The following is a 5,117-nucleotide window of genomic DNA, read 5'->3' as shown; positions in this document are numbered from 1 at the left end:
TGCAGTCCTCATGCCTCCTAGCAGCATTCCTAAGGCACGTTCACACAGATGAGCAGGGACCCTGGGCATCTTTCTTTTGGTGTTTTTCAGAGTCAGTAGAAAAGCCTCTTTAGTGTCCTATGTTTTCATAACTGTGACCATAATTGCCTACCGTCTGTAAGCTGTTAGTGTCTTAACGACCGTTCCACAGGTGCATGTTCATTAATTGTTTATGGTTCATTGAACAAGCATGGGAAACAGTGTTTAAACCCTTTACAATGAAGATCTGTGAAGTTATTTGGATTTTTACGAATTATCTTTGAAAGGCAGGGTCCTGAGAAAGGGACGTTTCTTTTTTTGCTGAGTTTAGCAGTCCTCTGGCTAAACCATGGTGCTAGTCCTACTGAGGCTACTGTAGACCTTCATTGCAAAATAGTGTTTTAATCAGTTATTTGGTGACGTGAATATATTTTGAATAGTTTTAAAAAGGAGAACTTTTTTAATGTTCACTATTTTTTTTAAATGAAATTCGCTGAGTAGGATGGTCCTCCTGTTCTTCCACTGACTCACACTACACACATGTGGGGGGTGGGGGACACACCTCGTAACCCCCGGGTCGAGGGATGACCGGGTCAACATCCTCCTAACTCACTCCACTCACTTGGTGTATTCATTACTCTGATTCTGTTGCAAAACGTTTTGCAACATTAATAGTTTACTCCAAATGGAAAACATTTTGCAACAAAAATGAGAGTTTATATTGGACAAATTCAGGTAGGTCTCTCCCCGTTTTGTTAATTTTGTTATGTTTGCTACCGTTTGTCTCTTAAAACGGTAAACTGTTTCCTTTGCAAGACGAATACACCCCTTGGCATGTGTCGCCACACAGCTGCCTCTCTCTCTCTCTCACACTCATATGCTTAGTCTCTCGCTCTCAACACAGAGATCTAATGACCTCGGTGAAATCACATTAACGTTCTTGGCATGGTTTCAGTTGAAACGTTCCAGGTCAGATGACAGGGGAGTTTGGAAGCTACTTGCTTACAGTTTCCATTCAACATCACCACTCACATACACACTCGGTGACTTAGAAACATATGCATTATCTGATATCAACATAACTGGCACAACAACAGAAAGAAAACATGTGGACATATTCCAACATCACACTACACACTAAAACATGTGGGTTCCTCAAGGGTTCTTCGGGAAGCGTAATGGTTCTTAATCGAACCATAATGACTCAAAGAACCCTTTGAGTTCTTCAATGGTTCTTTACATTTCACAAAAGGGTTCTTTGGTATTTTAGTGATAATTAAAATGTAGGGGAGGCGGCTCATTAGAATATTTTGGGGCGTGGTTTGCACACAGCTCTTTTTGTAGACAACCTTGAGTGAATGTCATTCCAGTTTTTCTAATGTGTTGTGTTATGACATTTTATACGGCTATATGGCCGGTGACCCTGTCTTGTGAAACACTTAAATATGGCCTTGTGTCAGTTGAGAATGGTTGACTAATTAGTCAGTGGTTCTTGATTCTCTCCTCAGGGACTCTAGCTGTTCCAGAGGTAGCTGACTTGATTCAACATCAATTAACACAATTATAACGCCTATGGAATATAAAATAGCTGATCAGAATACATTTTTAAAAACTGTATGGTTCTTCAAAAGGATCTACAAAGAGCTTTTCAGATTGAGAAAGGATCTTTATAGAACCATTCTCCACGAAGGTTCTGTAAAGAACCATAAAACAGTGTTCTATATCCCCCAAAATGGTTGTATCCGTAGCGGAACCCTGTTTTGGTGCAATAGAACCTTTTGAAATGTTTTTTTTTTGTTTAGCACTTTAGGAAAAGGTTCTTTACAGCACAATACAGGTTCCATTTAGAACTTAATGAGCATGGTTCTTTATTGAACCTTCAAACAAGGTGTGTGTGTGGTGTGTGTGTGTGTGTGTGTGTGTGTGTGTGTGTGTGTGTGTGTGTGTGTGTGTGTGTGTGTGTGTGTGTGTGTGTGTATGAATGATATATATATATATATATAGGACCAAAAAGGATTGCGTTTTGGTTACAAGCTGAAGAACCCCCAAAGGTACTATTTAGACTGGACTCTGTTTATCATGCAACTTTGCGCTTTATTACAAATGCCAAGTCACTCACCCACCATTGCGCATTGTACCAAATGGTAGGTTGGACCTCACTTTATATGCGCAGAAAGCTACATTTGTATGTGTTCATCTATAAAGCCCTTTTGGGTAAACTCCCAAACTCCTGCTTTACCTCTGTAGTCTGGTCTCCTTCACCACCAGCAGTTACCATACCCGGTCTGCTAGGTGGTTGCTACTTAAATTCCCCAGGACATTCACAGTATTAGGCAAGACTGCCTTTTCTTCTTGTGCACCAGAGGCATGAAATAGTCTACAATCCATGCTTCATCTAGATATGTTAGTGCCACTGAATGAATTTTAAATATTGATGGGAGACTTTGTTACAGAGGAGTGTAAATGCATTTTTTTAGGCTGGATCATGTTGTTGTATTGTTGTATGTTTTAATTCTGTAATGTATTGGTTGTTGCTGCCTTCTTGGCCAGGTCTCAATTGAGAAAGAGACTCTGTCTCAAAGGGCTTTTTCTGGTTAAATAAAGGTTAAATAAAAAAAAAAGTACTTTTTTGTGTGTGTGTAGCATACTGTACCATTGAGTTGACTAACACACCAATCTCTTTACCCTAAATGTATTATCTAGCTCAATGCACTTCAATAGCCAGTTTGGAAGGCAGGAACCAAGGTCTTTGTAATAGTCTTGTAAAGACCATGCTAACAATTGCTCCGTTTATTATTATAATAATAATAATAATAATAATAATAATAATATAACAGTTGAGGCCTGTTGAGTCAGTTGGATCAGATCCTAACACCTGCATACCCTGCAGGAAAATGGAGACTGCTGCTATTCTCAGCCAAATAGAATTAAGCCGTTTTAACTTTGGGGTAGAGGACCGCATTCCCGCGGGATGCCCGCCGGACTGGTGGGTTCTGACAGAGATCATTGTGGCACAGTCAGCATTTTTTATGCTGCTGGTGGAAGAGTGCCGTCAGACACACAATATTGGGATGAGAATATTTTTTGGGACGCGCAGATTATTTGGAAACTTTTTTCTTGCTGCTTTGTATGCGTTAGCCTAACCTATTGTATTCAAAGCACGTCTTTGTCGCATTATTCACATACACTCAGATTAATCAATTAAATAGAGAAAATCAAATTCTTTTTGTCACATGGTTTGTAAACAACAGATGTAAACTAATAGTGAAATGCTTACTAGGCACAGTAGGCTGTCGATGCATGGGTAGAGAATCCCGTATCAATTATCTTTCCAAGGATATGAATAGGCTATAGTTACGACATTGTTTGTCAATAGAAATTGATAATGGAAAGAAGTGCTGTTACCACATAGGCTACCATGGTGAGCGAACGTTGCGCCTTTTTATTAGTTTGCAACATTTTCAATAAATAATTATTACCATTTATTTGTCTCTGCCTGCAAATAGTCCTCCTTAAAGGTAGGCTATATCCTATTTGCAAAATGTAGCTCAAGAGAAAGCATGAGTGTCCGCTCATCATTCTTGCTGCTTCAAGTTCATGCATAGTAGCAGGGGAGAAACTTTGGTTTTAGAAGTGGGGGGGACATAACTTTTTTCCTGGGTCAGATAGGATCACCACTTTATTTTAAGAATGTGAAATGTAAGAAAAATAGTAGAGAGAATTATTTATTTCACAAGTTTGGATGTATGGTCATTGTCCATTTGGAAGACCCATTTGCGACCAAGCTTTAACTTCCTGTCTGATGTCTTGAGATGTTGCTTCAATATATCCACATAATATTCCATCCCCATGATGCCATCTATTTTGTGAAACGCACCAGTCCATCCTGCAACAAAGCACCCCCACAATATGATGCTGCCACCACCGTGCCTCACGGTTGGGATGGTGTTCTTCGGCTTGCAATCCTCCACCCTTTTTCCTCCAAACATAACGATGGTCATTATGACCAAACAGTTCTATTTTTGTTTCATCAGACCAGAGGACATTTCTCCAAAAAGTATGATATTTGTCCCCAAAAAAGACATAGTCTGGCTTTTTTATGGTGGTTTTGGAGCAGTGGCTTCTTCCTTGCTGAGCACCCTTTCAGGTTATGTCAATATAGGACTCATTTTACTGTGGATATAGATGCTTTTGTACCTGTTTCCTCCAGCATCTTCACAGGGTCCTATGCTGTTGTTCTGGGACTGATTTGCACTTTTCGCACCAAAGTACATTCGTCTCTAGGAGACAGAACGCGTCTCCTTCCTGAGCGGTGTGACGACTGTGCGGTCCCATGGTGTTTATACTTGCGTACTATTGTTTGTACAGATGAACGTGGTACCTTCAGGCGTTTGGAAATTGCTCCTGAGGATGAACCAGTCTTTTGGAGGTCTACAATTATTTTTCTGAGGTCTTGGCTGATTCTTTTGATTTTCCCATGATGTCAAGCAAAGAGGCAATGAGTTTGGAGGTAGGCCTTGAAATACATCCACAGGTACACCTCCAATTTCCTCAAATGATGTCAATTAGCCTATCAGAAGCTTCTAAAACCATGACATTATTTTCTGGAACTTTCCAAGATGTTTAAAGGCACAGTCAACTTACTGTATGTAAACATCTGACCCACTGGAAATGTGATACAGTGAATTATAAGTGAAATAATCTGTGTGTAAACAATTGTTAGAAAAATTACTTGTGTCATGCACAAAGTAGATGTCCTAACTGACTTGCCAAAACTATAGTTTGCTAACAAGAAATTTGTGGAGTGGTTGAAAAATGAGTTTTAATGACTCCAACCTAAGTGTATGTAGACTTCCGACTTCAACTGTAATATTGGAATGGAATATAACTTATAACATCAAAAAACATTAGAATTTAACATTTAATAGCAATAACTTACAGTGAGGGGAGAAAGTATTTGATCCCCTGCTGATTTTGTACATTTGCCCACTGACAAAGAAATTATCAGTCTATAATTTTAATGGTAGGTTTATTTGAACAGTGAGAGACAGAATAACAACAAAAGAATCCAGAAAAACACATGTCAAAAATGTTATAAA

This window comes from Salmo trutta, chromosome 2, assembly GCF_901001165.1.
Source record: "Salmo trutta chromosome 2, fSalTru1.1, whole genome shotgun sequence".
In the NCBI taxonomy this organism is placed as follows: Eukaryota; Metazoa; Chordata; class Actinopteri; order Salmoniformes; family Salmonidae; genus Salmo; species Salmo trutta.
The sequence above is the reverse complement of the archived record's forward strand: the minus strand, read 5'-3'. Positions refer to the sequence as shown.